Source organism: Thermobia domestica, chromosome 18 (genome assembly GCF_964235325.1).
Source record: "Thermobia domestica chromosome 18, izTheDome1.hap1.1, whole genome shotgun sequence".
Taxonomy (NCBI): Eukaryota; Metazoa; Arthropoda; class Insecta; order Zygentoma; family Lepismatidae; genus Thermobia; species Thermobia domestica.
The window spans coordinates 156134610-156161330 of NC_137471.1; the positions used below are offsets into that span (position 1 = coordinate 156134610).

Consider the following 26721-nt stretch of genomic DNA (forward strand, 5'->3'; position numbering starts at 1 on the left):
CATATGGGTGTACCATTCAGAAGTGTTCCTTACTGTATATAAAAGTTTGAGGCTTCTTATATTGTTATAGCCCTGTGCATACTAACTAGGGTTGCCAACAGCCCGTTATTATATATTGCGGTTATTTTTATTAAGGTCGATGACCAGTACACACTATATACTTCTTACCAGCCTCTTTATGACCACTGTTTTGAAATTTCTAATCTAGAATAAAACATTAAACATCCTAATTCTTGAACAGTGTCTTATTTGCAAATACAAATTTTCATTGTATTATACATTCGGTGATTTTTCTTTAAAAACCTAGGGCAGTTCTTTTCATGATTTTCATTTTGCGTTCAATATCCCTTTTAGCAGCGATGCTTATGAGTGTTCTTTTCATTTATTTAACAAGAAATTTGATAATTAAATGTTATTGTGAAACATTGTTTTCGACAATACATACAGACAGGGACAGATCCAGAACCGACTTCTGGGGGGCGGTGGGTTGTCATACTGTTACTTTTAAAGGCTCCAAACTTTGGGATGGGTTTTATTTATATATATAAAACAAGAAAGTTTTCTCTTCTGGGGGGGCGATTGCTCCCTTCCCTGGATACAGAAGTGTTTAATTTGTCATAATTATGCGGCATAAATATAGCGTGAAGATTTGTCCAAAATTGACACGTACAGATTAAGATACTATTTTTTCATCTCTCGATAATTTTAAAGAAGTAGCAGTTACTGGTAAATAGAAGAAAATGATCGATACGACTTCAGAACACAATGTATATATTACGCTTATAAGTGCATGTATTAAGGATGTGCAGAATACGTGTCCTAATGCATTCTGGAGTGCTCTAACGCTTTCGCCTTCGGTGTGAGCGGTCCCTTGTTCGATTCATGGTGGGGGCACTCGGTCGAAAAATTGTAAAACGCTTTTTCATGCCAGCCATCCTGAATTAGGTTTCCCTGGGTTTTCCTCATTCACACCAGGCAAATGCCAGGGTGGTACCTAACTTTAAGTCCCAGGCCACTTCCTTCCTTTCCCAATCCTTTTTTCCTTCCCTTTTCCCGGATTGTGTGCTCACCGAGGGGCGTCATCCCTCAAAACGTGAAAAGCTAAATGGCCTTAAATGCCGATAGCCCAGAAATCTAAATCCTAATGCATTTTGTCCAGGATAGTATATTTCCTTCCCATGGATGGGTTCGAAGAGAGAGACTTTTCACTTAGGCCTATATCACAGGAAATTTTGAGCGGGTGCCGCTATTTTTTTTTCAGAGTTGGTAACAATAATACTCACCCATTTTAATTTTACGAAAGAAGAAGCATATATGGGGATGATGGGTAACATTATACGTTTGAAAACAGTTGCGCGTATACCTTACCAAAAAATTATATCTTTACTTTCATGCCCACCTGCAACGGGAGTCAAGGAGGACATTGCCCCATGGATTATCAAAATTGGTTCGATCCCTCAAAATACATATCAAAACAAATTTGCTTATTCACACACATTACTGTAGTAAACTTACGCCATGAGCGTAAGTAATTGTTTTACATGCAGCAGAACTTATATTGTGTGTTTCAAGGGGCTTGTACTTGCAATTTTGCTTGTATATCAGCCTCCCTCCCTGGAAAAACCCCGCGGGTGTTACTGCTTAAACTACTGGTGTTTAATATTGTGTGAGCAGAGATTTCATGGTGTGGCCTGAAGATACTGCACCAGAACGACGAAATTTCCGTGGGCATTTCTCCGATTGGGCTTAACCTCTGGGAAACCAGTATTTTGTAGTACTGTACTACTTACACTCGTTGCTTATTCAGTTTCTCCGGGGAGACTCTTCTGAAATCGTCAATGTGTATGTGTGTGTGTTTGGGCATATAACATCAGTTGTGAGGGGAACAAAGACGATTCAAATTGTTACAAGGCTCATTTTATTATAGAACGCTATTCTCACAAAATTTTATTTACACTATGCATGAAACACTCTCATGTGAATGCATTTGTCCCATCTACTTTTGGAAAAAAGCATGGAATCAGTTTTCCGAAAGCTTGTTTCAGGTACCCATCGAAGACTTGTTGAGGCTTTGAGGTAGTGTTGGGTAAATTGCTTGTAAAAATGTAACGCGCTATAAGTTACTTTACTTTCCCTTACTGCATATCGTTAACAGTAAGGGAACGTTACTTCCCCTAGAAAAGTAACTGTTACCCTACTTCGAAAGCAAGGCAAGTAACGCGTTACTTTTATGTCCGGAACTTTGAATATAATCATATACAAAAAACATTCTTTTCATTAAATTTTTCCTACTACTACTACTACTACTACTACTACTACTACTACTATTATTATTATTATTATTATTATTATTATTATTACTATTATTATTACACATTCTGATTTTTCCCGATCGTAATAAATGTTTAGAACTGTAGGTTGATAATAGTAGCGCTGCTATATCCTTTCATGCGGACAGTTTAGGCTTGTTCATAAGCGTTAATTATGGCACCCATCAAACATATCTACACTAATAGCAATAATAAACAATGCGCTATTATTGAAATGCAATACTGCACTGTAAAAAGAATTGTATGCGTAAACTGCAACTTTTGATCACTTCTTTTACATTTATATATTTGTGCAACAGAAGGAGTGAGAAGCGTGTACAAAACGTGTGAGAAATGTGCACGACTTGCACCCTTGGAAGTTTCTGCACATTTTCCACACATTTTGTCACAATTGCACTCCTGTTGCAGGCATATATATATGAAAAGAAGTAATTAAAAGTCGTTGCAGTTTACGCGTACAAGACTTTTAGAGATTATCCCAAAAATGATCAAAAGATTGCGATCTTGGGCAAGAACTTAAGAATGATTAAGAAAATGCATCAAAGGATTGCGATCTTGGGTAATAATTTGTTTTCGGATCAGGGATCACAAAATTTTTGAGCGGCCTCTAAATTGAGTTTTCGTTATTTTTTACAAAATGAGCACATCCTACTGAGTTTAGAGATAGTTTGGGGTCAATTGGATTCAATTGGCTAAGGAGAGCTTTTGTGAACGCGGCATTTAACCTCTGGGTTTCATACGCCATAGAGTTAGTTAGTTAGTTATATGTAGTTCTGCAGATGTAAGGGGTAGTATTGCAGTAAATTGTCTGGAGGTGCCAGTATGTCTGGAGAAGTTTTTTTAATCCTTGGGATAGGTTTATAGGTATATACGGGCTTACGATAATTTTTATATGCTTAGAGGGACTTTTTTACCTGTTTGTGGATCGATAATGACGTAATTTTACCCATAATTCACCTGATTTTTCATTAAATAAACACAATTCATTTTTTCTTTTCTCTATTCATTTTTTATTATTCATTAGAAATCCTTATTCATTTTTTTTATTAGTTAACAGAAAGCCCTGTTTATTTTTATTAAGCACTAGAAACCCTCTATTCATTTTTTATTAGTTCACAGAAAGCTCTATTCATTTTTATCAGTCCACAGAAAGCCCTGTTCATTTCTTATTAGTCCTCAGAGAGCCCTGTTAATTTTTTAACAGCCATCAGAAGGCCCTGTTTACTTTTTATTAGTCCACAGAAAGCCCTGTTCATTTTTAATTAGTCTACAGATAGCCCTGTTATTTTTACCAGCGGCCAACGTTTATTTTTATTGCGCATTAGAAAGCTCTATTTATTTTTAACAGTGCTCAGAAAGCACTGTTTGTTTTTTATTTACCTTATGACGTGTGTAAGATGTTTCCGCTGGCGCCATTACTGTTGCGAGTTTTGCCCGCCCGCTTTGTATATATGCCGCTTGGTAGCCGTGGACGCTAATGGTATTTTTTCTTTATAGATACCGGCGCACTTTGTATGTTTATTTAATATTTTAACTTAAGTAAGAAGAGAAAGTTTACTTTCCTTTGATATCACCGCCGCTGCTGTTTATTTTGTGGTTGCTGCTATTGCTTCTGTTGATGTTGACAATCTTCTTTATGACGTAGAAGAACTTGTTGCGCGAACCGAAAGCAAACAAATATTGCGATACCGCCGTTGTATTTATTCGTTTTAGGTATATTTATAACCTCGGTTGACTATTTGATTCAGGCTATTTTTGAATTTAATAAAATAATAATTAATTGGCTGAATATATAAATTTGATATTGTAATTTTATGAAAAACATAATTATTGTGCACTTATGTATTGAAGAATTTTTTTAAAAAGTACGAGAAACTATACATTATTGGAGTGGGGATATTTCTATGGCGCTTACACGTACACTATTCGAAACTAACTATGTTTACAAGCTAACGTTGTATCTTGCTACTTTTATGTTGCTTTTTTTTGGAAGCATAGCTTATTTGACACTGATTGCGCACACCATTTGATTGTAGGATATTTGTTGCACCTTGCAAGTCAGAACTGTGTTTTTTATACACAACACTTTTTGTTATTGTTAATACAGCTTGAATTGGAATTTTTATTTATTATTATTATTATTATTATTATTATTATTATTATTATTATTATTATTATTATTATTATTATTAGAATTATGAAAATAAGTATTATCTTACGTAAGTAGAATTGGAACTTGGGCTCTTTGAATCACTACTACGTTGTTAGGATATATATGACTGGAAGAGAGTTAGTTTTGTATGTTGCAGGAAATTATTATAAGTATGTGATTGCGTTTTTTTTGTATATGAAATTGGATATAGAAATAACAGTACATAACATGTAGTTGCGATTGTTTTTTATTGCATGCCCCTATTATTTAAATATGAAATTACACGTTACAATTATTTGATATGTATAATACACTTATTATTTTGTTACTAATTGCGGAGACCATATGATTTTAGTTTACTTTTGGATTGTGATATTTAGATTTTAATGTTTAGTGTGTGTATCCTACCAGTTATGTAATCGGCAAGATTGAACAAACAATTTGAAAATGCGTAGAAGTCTTGTTTACCAACCTAATTTTGTGCTGTTTAGATTTCATATTATATATGCATAAGAATAGACATTCCATACATAGGATGAATATATTTAAAACTGAAATTGTATTTTCGATATTTTGGAGGGTGGATTTTAAGGATACCCATTTTTTTTGTTTTGTTAGATACTTATTCTTTTATTCAGGGTACTGCAATTTTTATTTACAATATTAATGCATAGACATTCAAGATATAAGACTTGAATTTAATAATTTTATTACTAATTTAATACAGCTTGTATTCAAAATAATGGTGACATTATGGATTGGCAAGTCAAACGTGAATTTTACTAATTAAACTATATTTACTACGTATGGCACTAATTTTACTAGAACTTGCAATGGTTTTAAGATGTTTTTGCTTGCATGAAATTAACATTAGCGGTTTGATTTACATTGGAGTTACTTGAATTGTGCTTTGAAATTAGAATTTTTTTATAACGGGAAACTTTATAGCTGAGTTTTACTTAGAAATTTTGTTTCAGCATTTGAATGGTATATACGTTTATTCAGTGGCGTATTTACGATTTTGTTTCAGGAGGGGCTTTGCTAACTTTCGGGGGGGCTTTGCCTGGAAATGTGAAAATTCTGCAAGATATTCATTTACTTTACTATACTAAGTAAGATTTCGGGGGGGGGGGCTTAAGCCCGGAAGCTACCCCCCTAAATACGCCACTGCGTTTATTGCATGATGGTTATTGTTTTTGTAGGTGAAATGAGTATCTGTTTACTGAATGAAGATATGATTACAGAAATATTTAATTTTGATAGTCTTATCAGGAATTGAACTAAAAATTTTCCGCTCCAGAGGTTACAGTCGAACACTAAATAATTTTAAGTTTATCGTCCTACGATTATGCATGTTAAGGTAACTTGTATTAGAACACTTTGTGGTGACTTTCCCTTTTAAGATGAATGAAACGGGGAATGAGAATGTAGGAGGAAACGGGAGAACCCCGAGAAAATTCCATATGCACGATGTTTGTCCATTACAAACATACATGGTCCAGAATTGAACCAAAATATTGACGATACTAACTACGAAGTGTGTTCACTATAACTAAGAATATAGGGTATTCCATTGTTTGAAGCGAATTTAATGGGAAATTGTTGAGGGGTAAAAGTTATTCACTTTATGTGAAGGATAGTTTTGCAGAACTATTTATATATTATGTGGACTTAAGACTTACAAAGAATACAGTACCGAGGCTATTGATTTAGCCGAAGATTATAGTTGATGCCTTTTATTGGGAGTTTTTTAATTTAAGCTTGTTGAGGATTGTATTATTATACTTTGAAGTAAATATACTACGGATATTTAATTTTGCACTCACAAGTTGGCTTGATTCACAAGCCTTCTGGTTAACACTTGGATGTGGTAGCTGATTATTTATTTTTTATGCTGCATAACAATATTTAATGTATATGCTTTATTTGACTCAATTTATATACATTAAAATCACTGACAGAATTATTGTAGGTAAAAATTGTTTTTGTCTTGAAATTTTATGTTAAGTGTCATGATTGTTTACCGTAAAAATATTTTATGGAGTATATGTGAATTTGATTATATCTAAGACTAGAATATATTGTTATTGACAGAGTATTTGACATAGGTTTAATTGAAGTTGGGAATCAGAGATTCACAAATTGACATGTGATGCATATATGACACTTTGATATTTAGTATAGTGTAGATATATTTAAATTTACAATACACGATAATATTAGAATTTGACATAACTTGTATTGTGGTAAAAGATCACCCTACAGAACTATCATATGAAGATTTGAATGATTACACTTTATATGTTGCTGAACTAGGTCCTTTAGATTAGTTTTGTATAGAGATACAGATTAACTACACGCTATTACTGTATGACGGTGAAACTGATTGATACTTTATTGTTTGGATATTAGATATACGGGTTATTGGTTTCTAGAAAAGAATTCACGGAAACTTGTGTGCATTAAGATTTTGGAATTTCAGATTGCAAGATAGAACTTTGTTGATGTTATTTGTTTTATTTATGGATGTTGATTTAGATTTGTTGAATTATAATTACACTATTGAAACTTGAAACCTGTTTAATGTATTATATTCATGTAACATTACCAGAAACAACTACAAATTAGTTTGTTATATCACATTAGGCCATATTAGAAACTATCAGAATTGGTAACTATATTTGAAATAAGATTGAAGACAAAGAACTATGCTTGAATTTAGCGATAAATAATATTTACTTATTATACTGATTAGAACTTTAATTATGTGTTATGGTACCGCCACTGATTTACTACTTTACTGTTCACATATTGCATACATTTTAGGATAAATTAGTTTTTTACGACTATTTGTAGATATTACACTAAGATTAGAATTTATTTTATATTGAAATATGACACAATATTAAGTATGAACTATTGGTAACTAATACTAACTACGGTTTACTAGGAACACAAGTTCAGACTATACTTTGTAGGTTTGAAATTACTAGTCTTTTAAAAAGTAGATGGTTACTATGTTTCAAGAGCAAGGACAATTGATTTGTACAATAGTGACAGCTATTATACTAGATTGGAGATACTCTATTTATATAACTTTAATTTATTAGTATTGCAGTTAGCAGATAGAAGTACATTATTTACAAATATTGATGATACCGACTCTTTTAATAATCTATAAATGGTATGTTTATTAATGTCATTTAGATTTGTTTAACTGGAATCAACTAAAGTAACAGTCTTAACTATGACCAATATTATGATCCACTGGAGAATGTTTTTGAGTTGATATTAGTGAAAATGTACGGTAGAGACATATTATATCCTTGGAATTATAGTTTTTACTAAGAAATGCTATGATTATGAATTATTATGATCTTGAGAGATATATTGATATGTATTGCTTTAATAATAAGAATTAATTGATTTAGAATATTAGGATTGACAGATGATTCCTGAAATATTGTTATTTATTTATTTATTTTAGATACAAAGCACCACAGCTAGTGACAAGCATTATCCTCTTGAACTACTAAACACATAATTGACAGATTGCCACATAGTACTTTATAACATAAATGCATAGCAATTACATGTAATGCTAACTGAAGAGTGCACTATCGACATTTAATTAATAGATAGCCAGGCCACCATAAATACTGACAACTATTGTTTTGTTTAAGGCTATTTAAATATAATTGACAGATGGGTATGTTTTGCTTTTATAATAAGATATATTTGGTTTACATTTATGGAGACACTTTTGTTTTCGGCATTGGTCACTTATTTTAGATATGAGACAGCGCAACTAACGACAGCTATTATTTTATTTGAAGTATTAAATACGCGAATGTTAGCGTGATTTGTTTCTGTCATAAGATGTATTTGCTTTACATTAAAGTTGGATATCTTGATTATTACAATACTGAAATCTATATATGTTAGATAGAGGGCAATACAACTAGCGACATCTATTAATTTATTTGAATTATTAGAATCTGTGAATGCCAGTTTGATTTGTTTCCTTTTCATTATAAGATATATCAGGTTTATATTTAAGGATTGATTAGTATAATACCAAGATTTCTGATGTTAGATAGGAGATAGCACAACTAGCGACTTCTGTTGACTTATTTGAATTATTAATTGCATGAATGTTAGATTGAATTGTTTTACTTCAAATATTCATTTATTAAACCATAAATATTTTAAAATGCCTTTATAGTAAGAAGATATATTGACGTTAAATACGACTCAGTATACGTCATTACCATGTATTACATCGTATTTAAATTATTAGATTTTTGATTGACAGACTAGGACGTTTTGCTGTTATACTAAAAGACTAATTATTTTGAATATTTATTCATTCAATCAATAAATACTAATGGATATGCATTATATTTTCTTTTACATAACTTTATAATTCATTTATTTTGCTACTTATATTAACTTGTTATTGTAGACAGTTTCTTTTGTTAAAGAAATTTGATAAGATAAATATAATTGTATAAACACAGTTAAATTGAAATTATATATTTATAGCCTACATATTGAATAAGTACTGGTTTGATTTACGAGTTGATGATGAAGAGTTAAACAAACACACTGTGAATTTTATATTTGTATATCAGTAAGCATAACAATAAATATAACTTTCTACGAATATGGAGTAATTTTCTTGTACTGAAGAACACTGTATCCTTATTGAACAGAATTTTTTCAAATACATGAAGTTTAAAGAATCATAAGAAATATTTACAAGTAATTGGTAAAAACTAAAACGCTAAGACCTGACTTTATGATGTGGAGATATATCAGGAGAATATGATGGATAAGAAAAAAAGCCATTTTTACTTATGAAGACTCTTTATGTATTTTTGTTTAATAGTGACATCAAGTATTTTTATTTCAGATTGATTACAGACAAAAACTATATACTATTTTCACTACTGATGAATTACATGATAATTTAATTGTATTATAGATTATGACATTTACAGTATTAAGTGCTTTGAAGGTTTGAAATCCTCCCAAGACAATGTTTGTGAATAGATGAATGTTATGTCCATTTATAAATGTTTTAATTAGGTGATCATCACATTGTAGGATTTGTTCATTTTTTCAGCACATACAAAGAATAATTTAATTATTAGTAACTATAAGCGCTTGTTCATCTTAGGTGACAGTTTGACACTATATTGACTTTAACAATTGCATAGAATTGTTTTCATTATAATGATCCCTTTATTTTCTGCAAGATATGTTTTATGTTACGTTTGTTGATTCTATCTCTTCAGTATAGTGACAAAGGTTTTAACTGTATTGTGATATTTGAATGAAAATGATAAAATGATAACAACCAATTTGTTTATTATTAGAGGTTCATTTTGCCGAAGAGTATGAAGGATATGAGGCTGTAATGAAGGAGAAGATGGATTGATTGTGTCGGCTGGATGTCTATAGAAATATGTGCGAGTGAGTGGTGTGAAGATGTCTTGAAGGAAATTAGCAAAAGCATCAGCTTTGGAGGAGTCTCTCTATATAGGTAAGGCATCATTTGGTAGTTGATATGATGTTTTACTATGTTTTTTTGCAAAGATCATTGAAATGTTTTCAGTACTTGTTAGGACGAGTGACGTCAGAGAGTATTACATATTTTAATTTGACACCGTAGCTTGTAACCACAGATGTAATTTTTTACCATTCTCTGAAGATGTTGGTGATGACGGAATTGATTTTGGATTTTTTGTACGTTGACAGTTACGCTAAAATTGTTGAGAGCGAGTGATAAATGTGAGATATTTAGTTGGCAATGTTGGTCGATAAGGGGTTTATGTAGTTACTGGTATGTAAAGTGTACTAGCTTTTTTTTGGATTGAAGATGTATTGCTATGAATGTCATGATACAGTGCGTCCATTGATGTACGGTTGTAATGGCTAGTTCTTTGAAATTCTGTAGATTGAGTCGCATCATGTGTACTAAGTTGTAATTTGATCGGAAGAGGCTCACTTCCTAATGGATTTGTGAAATGTGATTAGCAGAAGTAATGACAATATCCGGTATGTTTTGTGATACAGGCCTAGTGGGTTTGGAAGATTATGATTGATACCAGGTATGTAAGTTATGACAAAGGTTTGAAAGGTAGATTTGTCTCTTTCTGATTTGCTGTACATGTTGAACTCGGCCATAATTATGAATTTCTTATAATTATCGGAAATGTGTTGCACGATTACACTAGGTAGCAGGTTTACAGGTCTGATAAAAACTGTACCAACGATTATAGTTATATTACGGAAGTATAAAGTAATGGTGAGATATTCAGAAAGATCTGGCAGCCTACAAAAGTGGCGGCGTGATGGAATACGTGAAGAAAATTCCACAATTGTTCATCCATTTGTGCGTCTCCTAGAAAGATGCTACCCTGTAGAATTAATGTATATCCAGAAAAATTACATATGATGGAGGGAGTGAGAAAGGTTTCGTTAAGGATAAACACTACAGCTCTTTCTTCTACTAACAGCGCTTCGAATAAAGCTTTATTCTGATGAATGGATCTAATATTGAGAAATATAAAGACTATATCCATGATTAGTAGATTAGACAGTAGTTTCCAAAGATACTGTAAGAAAATAGATATTTTGACCGTAATAAGTAGTATGAAATGTAACATGGAATATTTTTGCTGCGTGGGTGATTTGTTTTAAGACATGTGAACGATGAATTGGTTGAATATTTTGAAGAGTATGCGTTAGAAAGGCCACAATATATTGCGTACTGTTATAGAAGCGTCCAGTGATTGTAGAACGTTTGCAGAATAGTTGTATATACGTAGTGGTACCACCTACTTAGTGTGAACTTTGGTATGGACGGATTTCCCTTTACACTTGTAACTATATGTCGCGTGTTGTTCATGGCAAGTGTAACAATTTGGGGGTTGTAGATTGAGATATAAATGACTGGAGTGATCACCAGATCAATAGCTGCAGACAGAAGTATTTGAGCATATTGCGGTAAAGTGTTGATTATATGTACAGCATTTTTCGAATTGAAGTGTTTGGGGTGTTGGTGACCGTGAAAGTTTAACTCTGTTTTTGTTATAAATGTATGCCCCACTAGTTAGAAGAGAATCATTAGTGGTTTGAGAAGGTGTTAGTACTTGAACAATGTACGTGGGACATGTGACATTTCTAATTCGTATAACCTTCAGGAGTGTGTGTCCTTCGTAGGTAAGTTTCTCCTGAATTTCTTTATCGGTATAAGGATCAACACCCCGATTCATCACGGAAAGGAGAGGAGGACGACGAGGTGGTGGTATTTGCTTGCCTTGAGATGCATTGTGGTTAGTAAGTTTAACATTTTTTTGTCGAAGGTTTCTATATGTACTTTGTTTTTATAGTGCTGACCAAGTTTGCATATTCTGTTTTGAAAATGAAGCCGTTCCTAGTTTTGACTATTTCTTTGAGTGACGCACGAGGAAGGTACATGTACAGTCTTGTTTCTCAGTCGAGAAACGTGAATCGAAACGGGTCAACACAAACGACTACTTTGATTGAGATAAAGTTCGAGGTAAAGTTGGAGCCACAGTAGAATTTGTTTCCATGTCCATAGTGTTGTAATAGTAGGCCCCGGCGTATGTCCAGCCGAGTCAAAAAAAATTTCCTCGATTCTGATTGGCTGATAGAGGTCACGTGACTTTAGGCCCCGCCCACGCTTGAAATTCAAATTTCCAGGTCACGTGGTATGATGTCATGAGTCACCCTGCGGGAAATCCATCCCCTTTTACGGGTAAGATGAGTGTTTTGATACCTGATTCTGATTGGCTGAGAGATGTCACGTGATCTTAGACCCTGGGATATTTGAAATTCGTTCCCTTTTATGAGTAACATGAATGCTTTGGTACCACGATGATGATTGGTTGATAGAGGTCACGTGATCTTAGGCTCTGGGACTTTTTTTAAAATTCGTTTTCTTTTACGGGTAAGATGAGTGCTCTGGTACCTTGATTCTGATTGGCTGATAGAGGTCACGTGATCTTAGGTTCTGGGATTGTTTAAATTACGGTATCAATTTTGATGTTTACTTTAGTACTACGATACTGATTGGCTGATAGAGGTCACATGATTTAGACCCGCCACACAGTGAACAGGTTACATGGAAATCCCTCTCTCATTTGTTTCATTTTATGTGTAAGATGAGTACTTTGGTACCTTAATTTTGATTGGAGGATAGAAGTCACATGATCTTAGCCCCCAGCCCATGCTAGAAATTCAGAGTGCTATGACAGCGATCCACCCTAGACCTGGATTTTCCAATTTTGTTCCCTTTTTATGGTTATCCTTTTTGGTACCTTAAAGTTCCCATGGAGAGTTCAACCTCCTCCTTAAATAACCCCGTTTTTTTTTTGGTATCATGATATTGTACTGAAGTTTACATTAAATATTATAGTTCTCTTTGACAGATAAGGTGATTAACAGGTTTCTTACCTTGATGGAGAGACAGCTCGCCTTATATGTTTACGTATGGAGATCCTGTTCTTGAATTAGTAGCCTATGTCTCTCAAAGGAACAATGGTGAAAAAGGGGTCCATTCTTGTCTCGTAGATTTCTTATAACACATTGTTGTGAGTTTAAGAGATTTTTTTAAACGCTTAGTAACTGCTTCATAATGGAAACAGTGTTGCCAGATTTTTCTTACCTAAACTGCTCCGATTCTTTTCGAAACGGTTCCGCAGAGTGCAAGAAATTTTAAACTAAAATTTTTTCGAACTAAAAAAATTTCAAAACTAAAAAAATTTGTAACTAAAAAATTTTCGAACCAAAATTATTAAAACAAAAAATTTTCGAACAAAATTTTGAAACTAAAAAATTTTCAAAACAAAATTTTTCGACCCAAAAAATTGAAACAAAAAAATTAAACTAAAAACTTTCGAACTAAATTTTCAAATCAAAAATGTTTCGAACCAAAAAATTTAAAAATTTTCGAACCAAAAAAGAATTGAAACAAAGTTTCAAACAAAAAATTTTCGAACTATAAAAATTTCAAAAAAAATCGAACTAGAAATTTAATTCAAGTTTTAGAAAACTAAAAGAAAAATCCTAAGAAATGTTTTTCCAGGAATCGAACTCAGGTCTTTCAAACCAAAGACGTGTATCCTAACCGCTTAGTTATGAACGAATTTGGTTTTAATCGTGCTTGGTGTGTTTCGAACCATGGTCCTTGAAAAGGATACACTTATACTTTAAGAAAATAAATCTGGCAGTGTAACGCTTCCGTTCGTGGATTAAAATAAAATGCTGATAGACTTCTTTGTGTGTTGACATAGAACCATATATGATTGAAATGCAAACGTCAGCGAATGTTGTATCGTATTACTTTTGTTTTACTACGAACGTGTCAGCATGATTTATAATAAAAGCAAACATTGACACTCTTGTATGGAATATGTGGAAAATGAAATGTCGTCACAGTTACGACAGGTAGTGACATGTAGAAAGCATTCAGATGATGTCATGATCAGAACTGCGATACTAGATGTTGTAACTATTGAGAAATTTGAATGACGTCACGATTGATTGTTACACATCGTTTTGGTTCGTGATGCATGACGAAAGCAGCGGTTTGATCGGTTCGTTGTGACATCATTTTATGAATTTCCTCCTTTCTGATTGGTTGATGATGACATCGTTTTCACAGCGACCTAAATAAAAATCTGAATTTCATTTTTCAAATCCTACTCCGCTCTCAACTGTCAAGTGAAATAGGTGTGCTTTTTTAGAAGTGTCTTCATTTTAAGCTTTAATGCACCGACTTTTCGTTCATTGAATTTGAGGTAAGTTCAGTGAGATTTCATTTTTCACACAAGATTCGAAAATCATTTTTATTTCATATTTGTGGGCGGATCACGAATACACTGTTTTACTTTTGGTACGAAATATTTAGGCTATGAAGGAATTAGTGGAATGGGAAAGTGGGAGTACTCTTAATAAACTCACAAGATCGAACCCACACATTAAAACTAAGCACGAGAAATGATATGGTTTAGCGTCCGTTCAGCTTAATGTTGAATCTGAGCGCCCGTCGGGAATTGAACCATGGCTAAAAATGTGTGCGCTTAGTTTTGAAAAGAATGCATTACAAAATTTCAAAAAGTATGTCTGAGAATAATATGGTTCGATTCCCTTTGAAAGCATTATTTTAGTTTAGCGTCCCTTCAGCTTAACGTGATATTCGAGCAACCGCCCGGGGTTGAACCAGGGCCAGAGGTGTGTACGTCAATTATTTAGCTTAGTTTTGAAAATAATGTATTATAACGCATGAGAATAATAAATTTCAGAAAAGGCTTGACAGCGATCCGATGTGGAAAGCAAACCCACCGAGGGTTGAACCAGGGCCTTACACGTTAGAAGCATGTACGTGAACCGGTTATAAAAAGAGTGCATGAATATTTGGTTAAAAAGTTTACGCTATACAGATTTTGTTTTGACAATTACGTATGTGTAACGTTAATGTTTGATGAATCTCTTCAACTTGCAAACGCATGATTTAAAGTTCGTTGTGAGTGGGAAAAATGCTTACGCGTACTTTCTCACATCTCAGTACAGTTGAAACATTCATTCATTTCATGCATTCTTTTTATCACTATAGAATGATAGGTCAGTTACATGCTGATGTAATGGTCTCGAGTTTGACAGCAATAAAACACTCATTTCAGTATCATAATTATTAAAAAAAATAATTTCTAGTACTTGTGATTTCATAATGAAATTCTGAACGCCCCCTCGCCAGAGAATCAAACTCATGACCTTTACATGAATTACTTAGTTAAAAATTTATCATAAACGTTATGATTTCCTGTTTATCAGGTGATTAAGATTTTTCTTTCTTCTTTTCTTTTGTAGCAATTTCACACTGCTCAATTCCTTTTTGTTTCCCACTACATATTTGTTTTACCGTAGTTGTACTTGTTTGTTTGCTTTCACCTTTTTTTAACCATGGCCGAATGGGGTTTTACTGTTCGTAATGAAATCACTCGTCATTATAGACGATTTAACATTGAGGGCAGAGTGCTCGAAATTCAATTCAACGCACCACTCGTAGGAACCGATATTATCCAATACTTACATAATAGTTTCCAAGCAATGCTGGGCCATTTATTAGCCAATGTCGACGATGAGGCGATGGTTGGTTTATCGGTAATACCGCCGCGCAACACCAATAAGCCATTTTGGGTGAGTTTTCGACAAGCACGAAACCTGACACTGGAGACGATGTGGGCCTCGTTCGAAAGAGTTTTACAAAGTAACAATGCGTTTCTCCTGCACGAACCATTCACCGTTCATTTTCATCGTGTGGATATTCCACGTGGCTATGGCGGTGGTTTGCGGCAAGGAGTACTGGAGAACGAAGAATTGTTACGAAGCAAGCCAGGGATTGTACGTGTAAGAAATCAAGATTCAAAATGTCTAGCGTACGCCCTTGTTATTGCTATTGGCCTGAAAAAATACAAGAATGTAGATATGAAACGACATAAGCAGTATCAACATCAATCGAAATGTGTTGTGGACGATGAAGTGAATGCGTTATGTGCAAATGCAGGAGTGAATTTTGATCATTGTGCCAGTGTAAATGAAATTCGACAATTCCAGTCATACCTCAAAGAATATAAAATTACAGTGTATACCAATTTCTCAGGTCATCACATCATGTACGAGGGGCCCAACGATGAAAATCGCACTCCCATAAATTTGATTTGTTTGGCTGGACATTTTGACATCATCCAATCTTTAACTGCTTGTTTTGCAACCAATTTCTACTGTGAAGCGTACCATAAAAAGTATAGTAAACTTTATGAACATGTGAAAAATTGTCCTGTAACATGTTCAAAATGCTTACAGAGACCTCTATGTGACAAGACACAAACACCGATATTGTGCAACGACTGCAATCGTCAATTTTACGGCGAAGAATGTTTTAACAATCATCGTAATATTGTATATCATCATGGGGAACCTGTATGTAGAATGGTGAAGCAATGTACTAAATGTTCCAAAGTGTATTCTTTTGTACGAAGTGGGCAACGCATTCATGACTGCAATGAGATCTTTTGCAATGTTTGTAAGAAGATTGTTCCAGGATCATATCAATGTTTTATGCTTCCCGATCGACAATGCTTAAAACCTGGTGTTCCTTCACTCATGCACGCAAAGAAAGCCTTATTGATTTTCTATGATATAGAATCCATGCAGGACAAAAATATTGATGATAATATGTATGTACACGTTCCGAATTTATTGGTTGCACAACAAGTATGTTACGCATGTGTTGAAAACGATAATATCCAGCAGCCTTGCAGTACGTGTGGTCAGCGCCAGCATATTTTCCAAGGAGACGACCCAGTTTATTATTTTCTCCAGTACTTGCGGGAACGTCGTCCCAATATAAATAGGATTTTCTGTCTCGCTCACAATTCGAAGGGCTACGATGGACATTTTATTCTAAAGGCTATGGTAGAACAATGACAATGGAGACCTGACGTCATATTAAATGGGACCAAGATATTGAGTTTAACGTTGAATAATCTGACGTTCATTGACTCTTTGAACTAGTGTTCAATTTACCCGCAACCAAAGGCTACTTCCCGCAACCAAAGGCACTTCCCGCATCATATATTGGACCACTTCCAGAAACGAAGTATTATGGTGCAAATGAAATGGCCGTCGAAGACAGGAACAAGTTCATGCAGTTGTACAACGATCATCGTATTGACACGTTTGATTTCCTGAAGGAAATTATCAATTATTGTATTCAAGATGTCAATGTACTGCGACAAGCATGCGATTCGTTTATGACGTCATTTGGAGCAGAAACCAAAGTGAATCCCTTCTTGGAGACGAACACGATTGCAAGTGCTTCCAATTTAGTATTCCGACGGAATTTCCTCAAACCCAACACCATTGGAATTCTACCGGCACATGGTTATCGATGGAGAAGTACCCAATCGATCGCTGCAATGCAATGGCTGGCATACATTGAAAAAACCGAAGGAAAACAAATCTTACATGCGGCTCGACAAAAAGAAGTGTTTATTGCGGGATTCCATGTTGATGGCTACTACAAAGATCCTGAGTCGTTAGAGGAGCACGTCTATGAGCATGCCGGCTGTTTTTATCACGGCTGTAAAGTGTGTATTACTACAGGCCGTAATCAGCCCATCTACGGCAATCCAGAAGACACCGTGGAATTCCGTTATGAACGAACGCAACGAAAATATGCAAGACTGCGTGAATTGGGGTACATTGTACTACTATGAGCAAAATAAATGACGCGTTTCTTTATTTTGAAGATTTTTTTGAAAACATCTCAGTTTTCTTTATATGTTCGAAATTTCGGAAGTTTTCCCCAGCAGGAAACGTTAATAACAAGTCCGTTTTAAATATTTGTGTTAGATATTAGCTTAAAATAAATAAATTAGAAGCAAAAAACATTAAATCGACCGAAATTACGAGAATTACCAACTCTGCTAAAGTGGGAAATTTTCAAGAACGCGAGGGAATTCTGCAGTTCAACAAGAAAGCAACGACATCTATGTCATTGAGAGAAATGTGGATTAGATCTACAAACGAAACTTTTAACGAAACATTTCTAATATGTCCTATTACATGCATTATCTGCAAAGTAAGAAGTGTTTATACTCAAGGTAATGATATGTGTGTAATATCAATCTTATAAAAATACTAAGCAGCATGTAGGGGAACTGCACCAACCTTTTCGCGATCATTATTTTAAAAACTAATTCATTGATATTGTAGCATCCTTGCTCTTCAAATTTCCGCAAAGGTTTTTCTTTCTTCTTCCTGGAGATTTGTAACGTCAAGAATTGCAGTCATTGAGGTACAGGATATAAATTAATTTTATCTTGAAAATATTCGTGCTTACTTTATGTCTGGCTGTGATTCCAAGTTTCCCAAATTTAATTGAAATATTTATTACTGTAAATGTAAACCATTAAGGGTAAGCTTAGGACAAATTTATTTATGTCGCAGTTATCTATTCACGTAGCTACTGTCAAGTTTATAAGCGCAATAATTCAGATTGTTTTCTTTGTGATTATTCTCAAACCTTATACTAAAGGGTAGATTCCTCTAAGGAACTTTACTTAATTTTCCCAGAACTTTTCTTAATTGCATCGGATAATACAAACACAATGAACGGTATTAAAATGTACAACTCAAGGGGTATAATAATACATTCGAAATACTGTCATATTAACCTATATTAGTTTTCAAGACATTTCATATCGCGCAGAAGTGACTCACGTCAATTATGACCTCATTACATTACATTTCTAGTATAGAAAAATGCCTGAAAACAGTTGCTAGCAGTTTAATTGGATTGCTATATATATATTATTGGTGCACCTCGTGTTTAACATACAAACTCATTTTAATTATACGTGTATTTGTAGTTTTTGGAATTTGATAACGTGTTAATAGGTGTGTAACGTGATAATAATTCTGTGTACATGACAGGAAGCGTCCGATCTTCAAACAGAGTTAGAAAGGCATCATCTAAAGATGCAGCGCTTTGGATGTAGTGTGCAGCCCATGCCCGTCGTTGTCGCTTCAAAAATAGATGAACCTCAAGCCTTCTAAGTGAGTATTGAGGATAATCTCCACAGAGTTGAAACTCCACTGAAAGCAATCGATAGCACATTCAAGTCGTTTCAAGTACTGGATGCAGAATATCCGAAGGAATCGGAACAGGTGTGGACATTTGTGCAGAAACATATGTACAAAATTGAAAATGACTGCGACAAGAATTTTCCTTCAGTGAACACGCTTATCTCTGAAATATCAAAGATCTAGTACCGTGTAATTGCGGGAAAGGTTGTTTTCCGTTAATCATTTAGTTTGTAAAATAGTTTTTTCATGTATATACGTTCTTTTTAGTTTGTAAGATGATGCCTAAGTGTTTTGTTTGTCATAGTGACTTAAGAACGAGTCAGTCTCTGTTACTTCATTTAAAATTTTGTCACAAGTTAGGTGCCATGAGCCCCTTTCGTTGTGGGGAATCATTGTGTGGACGCGAATTTGATAACGCCAATTCATACAATACCGCATTTACAATACCGTATTACGTCTACGAAAATGTAATTTTACACATACACTGCCATATTGGAAAGGAAGTGGATTACCTGTACTATCTCTTAAATCAATAATAATTTGATCAAATTGTTTACGTTGCACTGGCACATAATGAGGATTATCAAAAATATGTACATTATTAATACCATGCTCTAATATTTGTATTTATAATACGTAACAATGGAGCTATGGTGTCACCCACCATTTGTGGTTCTACAATATCACTGTAAATATACATAAGTGTAGGTAGCGATTTTTGTAAATCAGGTGGATAACGAGCATGATGAACAACTGCAATATCTTCTTGTTGAATATGATCAAAACCAAGTATTCTGGCTAGTTCAGGAGATAGGCGTACTTCTATATGCTTCTCTTGATCTTTTATTACTCTATTAACCTCAATTCGTTTTACAGATGCTTTGACTTTTAATTGTAGATTTAATATATCACTTTTATGATTAATTTGAGATAGAATATCATCAACATGATAATAGTGGCCTGGTAAGATTTGAGTTATGTTCCAGTTTTTTGTATTCATGATACGCTAATAAATATTATTTGTATATTTGGAAACATTCTAAAATGAACTTGTATAATGTACTTCAACAACAGCTGTTTCCCACACTCCCTTCTCCAGTACAATACGTTGATATAATTTAGTAGTATAACAAGCAAGAGTATTTTGAGGAAAATATTTCATAGAACTATTGCTAGGAAGTGTGAGATAAAAACTATCACTTTGCTTCATAATCAATCATATCAAAAATATCTTTGGATCTTTTTATCCGTTTCACACCACCACCACTAAAATGAACTTTCTTTCTATTTCTTCCAGATCCTTCCAACACCTGATTTAATTTATTTTGAGCTTTATTTCTTAAATTTGTTTTAGCTTTTTGCCATCGATCATGCAAAGACTCTTCAACAGGTCTATTATTATCTAGTACATCTCCTGCTACATTAATTCCTGTACGTATCAATTCTTTCCCAACAGTTTTTGCACCTTTTTTTAATAAAGGAAATACAGTACGGAATAAACCTCCTAGAAAACTACCAATGCCATAACCTTCTTGATATGCTATACCTTTATACACGTTATAATCACCTCCTGATTGATGTGTGTAATAATTAAGGTATGGCTCATTCATCTTTCATTCTTTCTATATACTTAAAAATATCAATAGATTACAATAGAATATTATTATTATTGCTTATAAGTACACCATTTGCGTTTACGGGGTGGAGGACCGTCCTCTTCGTCTTCTGTTAGTTTTCTAATATAATCTATTCGTTGAGGATTACCAATGTACTCTAAGGGTATATTGGCTTTTGCTAATAATGTAGCAAAAGGTTTCCAGCCGGCAACTGAAATATTTTTCTTACGACATCTAACAAAATCGGATATCAAATCCACTATATTTGCACCTGGAATTAATTTGTTATTAATATTCACATTTCCATTATCGTCCCATTGAATATTTTGATTTTGTTTCAATTTACGTAATAAAGGTCTTGCTTTACGTTTACAAATTTCAGGGAGAGTAGATATTATTTCACCATCATCCTCCTCCTCCTCATCCTCTTCTTCTTCTTCCTCCGTAGTAGTAGTTGCTGTTGTTGTAACTGCTGCCGGTTTTTGAATTATATTTTAATATTTTTGTAAGACTTCTCTATATCTTGTCCATTTTTCTTCTGCATTTAAACTTTTATTATTTAAAATTTCTTTCATTTCATCATCAAGATTAGATATCGTTTGATAATGATGTAATTTTTCCGGTGAGATTAAAATAAGTTTTTGTGCGTTTTGCATAATTATTTAATTAAACTAGATAGTATACCTCCTAAAATAGGTGCAAGCAATGCAGTAAGAAAACCACCTTTTTGTATAATTATTCGTTTTTTCTTTTGTTTTAATGATGGACCTTTCTTCACCAAATATCTCAGTTCCTTTTTATATTTTTTTTAGTTTATTTATCTCTGTTTTATTTAATGGAACATTTCCCTGTAATACGTTATAGGAACATTCACAAATAGAGCGAATTAAACCAGGATCTGCATTTTGTAAAATTGCCTTACGTGCTTTCGGTTTTGACTTTGCTAAACGTTTTAACAAATGTGCATTTTCCTTACTAATCATTTTTTTACGGCTATTAAAGCACAAATAGTTGTTAGAATATAAACCATATTACAATTATTTTTTTACAGGTACATAAACATAATTGAAAGAATCTGTTGGAAAGATATTTGTTCGAACTCGCTGCTCATCATGAATATTTTGTTTTAAATCAAAAAGTAAATAACCATGTGCAATTCGAGTTGCATCTTGATATGCTTCTTGAATAAATTTTGTATTACCTGGATACAATTGTCGTGCGAGATTATTAATTTGAGCTTGGTCTCTTGAATTTTTAAAACACACAATATAATGACAATTTAATGAAATATCCCGCATTCCTTTTTGTTGATGAAAAATATTCTGTGTTATAAATATTACACTTATATTTCTATGATGGCTACCCTTAGTAAAAATATCTACAATCCGATGGTCACACTCACGCATTAAATCATCAATAATGACAAGATGTGGACCTTCGTGTGCTTGAAATTCATTATTTTGAGGTAAAACTTCTTTGAACGTACAGTTTGAAAGAGTATCATACAATGGTTGCCATTAACCATAACACCATACAATATTTTTAAATAACTTACTATAATGGTAAAGAAATGTTTTAACAAAATATGATTTTCCACAGCCTGTAGGACCTGCTACCATACATGTAAAAGGAATTTTCCATTCCATCTCTATTACAGATATATTGAATTTATTTTAAATAGCGTTTTTAAATATTTTGCTTTCTTTTCACCTTTACATAAAAAACGCGTTTGTGGAAGAACAAATTTGGTTTAATATACTTTTTACTTGTGATACTGATAGACCTCGTGATGATGATGATGACAATTTAACTAAGCAACGAAAATTTACAGTGTTGCTAGAATTTAAAATATAAAATTCACCTTTTGAAATTATAAAATCTACAAGAAATACTTGTGACGACATGCTTCACCTATAAATTCTTGACTTTTCTTTTTTTTACAATATAGTATGTTTTAAATCAATCCAAGAATTTTCACTTTTTGGCAGACCTAACCACTTCACATAGGCCTTATTATTTTTCTTTGGCAAAACTTTTTCAATTAAATATGTTTTTGGAAATTTCGTTAATTGTAATTCGTGTCCGTAAAATCGTCCTTCAATAGGTTTATTATTTGAGTCTACTAAGTGATATGTCGGAGGATTAGTGAAGAAAACTTTAGCAATTCGAAAAATTTCTGTACTCCAATTGCGTGTAAAACCTCTATCAAAACCAGGACGTTTAAGTTTACTAATTCTTACATATTCGCCTATCTTAAATTTACTTTTTCTTTTTAACACAGAAAACTTTTTGCAATAGATGTTTGTCAATAGATGTTTTTCATTTTGTTTTCTAATAGCGTCGATAGGTTTCATTTTAATAGTGGAATGAATAGTATTATTATATTTATGTAGTAATTCCGGCAGAATGCCAATCCATTTATGATTTCCCTGCAGTGTAAATTGTCTCCACATTAAATTACGTAATGATCTATTAAATCTTTCAATAATACTTGCTTTCACATCACTGTACGTGGAATAATGTTTAATGTTATTTTGCTCCATCGCCTTCTGAAACTCTGAATTATAAAATTCTCGACCCCTGTCAGTTTGTAAAAATTTAGGGCTTTTGTTTGCTTTTCTCAGTACTGTTATAAATGCTTGTGTAATTTCTTTCCAAGTTTTATTTTTTCACAGGAATAGCCCAAGCATATTTAGAGAATGTATCTATGACAGTTAATAAATATTTGAAATTTCGATTAAGTTTTGCTAAACCTTTCAATTTTCCACTATTCATTTCAATTAAATCAGCTTGCCATAAATCATGATAACCTTTCGTTATAACGGGTATTCGAGGATAGTTTCGTCTTGCACCTTTATGTAATTCTGCAACTATTTTTTCCCGAACTGATTGTGACCTATTTTTTAATACTAATATATCCAAAAATTATCATATTTACAATATACAAATCTTACATGTTAAATCTTTATTATGATACCCCCAAGGAACAGTATGTATATTACAATTTAAATTTTTTCTGTTGTCATCATACGGATCTAGCGCTAATTTTGTTACCTGATTTGTTGTTAAATTGTGATATTTGCTTTTAATTTCAAATTGTGTTTTATGAATCGTTTCGTTTTGAAATAGACATGATCTATAAACGTCAAACGTAATTTGTTCTTCAACTACATTTTTCTTGATCCCTTTACATTTTTTCAATTCTTTATTTTCACCAGTTTTTATTGCATAATTTTTTGATCGTAAACCAACATATTCAATGATAGGAACTCCACTTAACTCGTCTTTCATTTTACCCAAAACGTGTTTATTTTTTGTGTTATGTAAAGCATGATTTTCCGCATAATTAGAAATATCAAAATATTCGTTCATGTCTTTTATATCTTTATAAATATCATCGGTTTTAATGTAGTAAATGAAAGAGTCAGTATCCATATAAGTAATGCTAATCTTATCTACATATCGAGGTTTCATTATATTGTAATGAAATTCATACATTGCTAATTTTGATAGTTCCAAAACTGTAGCTCCTACATAGATCGGTTTATTTAAAGTTACAGCTTTTTTTAACATATGGAATAATGCAAGATTATCTCCTAATTTTACCCAATTTTGGAACTGATCTTGCGCTACTAATTTTTTACACTTTTTTCATTGTTAATTAATTTTATATCAATGCGTTTTCGTACATTCTCCATTGTCTTTCCGTATACAGAATTATTTAATAACTTATAGAAATCTTTTTCAAATTCAATTGTAGCATTTGCACGGCGTTGAGTATTTTCTTGTATATAAGATGCAAGGCATTCAGATTGACGAAACCATAATATTTTATGTACTTTTACCAATATTAAACCTTGTTTTAGATAAAATTGTAATACATTATAATACAAGATATAATTCGATTTCGATTTAAGTGTCAATAGTAATTTTGAATATTTACCATTCGGTGGAACTTCATTAGTTGGAGCACACGGAAAATCAGAATGGTATTCGTGTAAATAATTTGGATACTCTAAGTCCACTTCTAGAAAAAAAACATTCACTATCCGTGGGCCAATTGATAATTTTATGTTTGTCTTGCCAATTGTCAATTTTATCCTCCCACCGAAAACCACCATATGGTAAATAGTCAATCATTGATAGTCCGTACAGATTGTTCATGTCAATATACAGTAAACAAGATTTTTCTTTTTCCGCATCAAAATCATGTACGTAGGGATTATTAGCTTTGGCATACCTTAACACAGCTTGAGTAATACCCCCGCGAATCGATTTTTCTACAAACATATACATATTGATATCTGATAAAAGTTGAAGTTCAATTTTTGTTTTATATAACATGGCTTGCCATGCCAACCCAGGTGCAGTAAAACAATTAATCGGATCAATGCAAAAAGCATTTAAACATGTCTTTCGAAAATTCTTCAACACATCTGCTGTGAGAAGTACATCACATTTTAAATATAGATCGTGGTAGTCCCCTAAATTTTCATATTTAAACACACGCCAAATCAGTTTTGCATATTGATAATCAGTCTCGGAAATTTGTGTTTTATTCAAATTGCTATTAAATGCCTCTCTTTCAGGAAATTCAATTTCATTAAATGTATCTAAATTTGTTATATAATCGTAATAATAAATTCCCTTACGAATAATTAAAGAGAACTTATCATCAGAAAAAACATTGCTTTGTATAGACAAATTGCTCAGGTTGTAATTTTGACACCAAATTTTCGAGACTGTACGGCAGGAATTTAAATAAGTCTACAAGACGTAACTCGATAGGTCTACCATTAAAATTAAAGTGCTTAGAGAATGTGATGTATTTCTCAGTGCTTTCAGCAATTACAGAAATATTGCCAGGGGTGCAACCTAATTCTTTCACAAATAAATGTGCATCATACCCAGACAAATTATGGAAGAAGACAGGGATAAAATTACTTTGACGTTAAATTTGTAAATTGCAAATGTTGCACACCGTGGCAATATATTGACCAGTTAAATGGTTATGATGTTTAACTTTTCTATTGTTACTCATATATTTACTATCGCAAACAGAGCATTCAGTGGATAGATTAATCTCCTGTAACTGAGAACTATTTAATGGTATTAATGGTTTTTGTTGATCTAATATGTTTATGATTTTTCTTAATTCATTCTCCATAGCAGACATAAACTTCATCGATACATTTTCTCCCCGATAAATAACTAAATCTGATTTCATATAGTTGTTACTCCAACATACAATATAACCAAAACTGCATGGTATATGTTGCTGAATTTGTATTGTATGAGATCCACTTTGTTTATTTATAGGTTTTAATAAACTTTCAAAATCTGCAACTATTATCACATCATTCTGTAATAACAATTTCAAATTTCGAAATTTTAAAACTTCTCCTTGTTTCGGCATGTTAATTTTCGTTGGAGTGTGTTCTTTACATAATTTCTCATGTTCATCTAATTTTGATTTGTTATAAAAAGATACTAAACATCGTCTACAATATAATGTTTGGTGAGTACCTAACTGGTGTCTAACTAAACCATTTAAATTTGTAATTAAACAATAATGAGAGTTTAAATATAATAAATCTATATGTTTAAATACACATGTGTTTTCGCTTATACGTAACGGAAAAATTGTTTCATTATCATAATCAATGCCATATATATTAATAGAAATGTGTTCCTTAATAAATACGGAATTATACATATGTTCAAATTTGCTTATATGTTCTACTTTAACAGGGAATTTTATATTCGTTTTTTCAAATAGCGGTAATAAAGTATTACTATATTGTATGTAATTTTTCACACGCAGTGGATTATCTTCTGCGGGATATAAAGCAGCTAGAATGCAGTACATAAAACATCTATTATCATTATTTTGAATATTTAGAAAACAATTCTTTTTAGATAAAATCCATTGAGGTAA

The 26721-nt window shown here is 32.8% G+C and overlaps 1 protein-coding gene across 3 annotated transcripts in view; it reads left to right on the forward strand.

Annotated features, from left to right (window-relative positions):
* The window catches only part of LOC145675698 (uncharacterized), a 135077-nt gene that overhangs the window by 21800 nt on the left and 86556 nt on the right, over positions 1-26721 (forward strand). Inside the window, exon 3 of one of the 3 annotated variants that reach the window (XM_081746308.1) lies at positions 9864-10030. The gene's annotated coding sequence lies outside the window, so the exon portion shown is untranslated. Of the gene's footprint in view, positions 1-7969; positions 9647-9863; positions 11883-26721 lie in introns of those variants that run through there. The other 2 variants (XM_081746307.1, XM_081746309.1) reach the window with 2 other exon arrangements.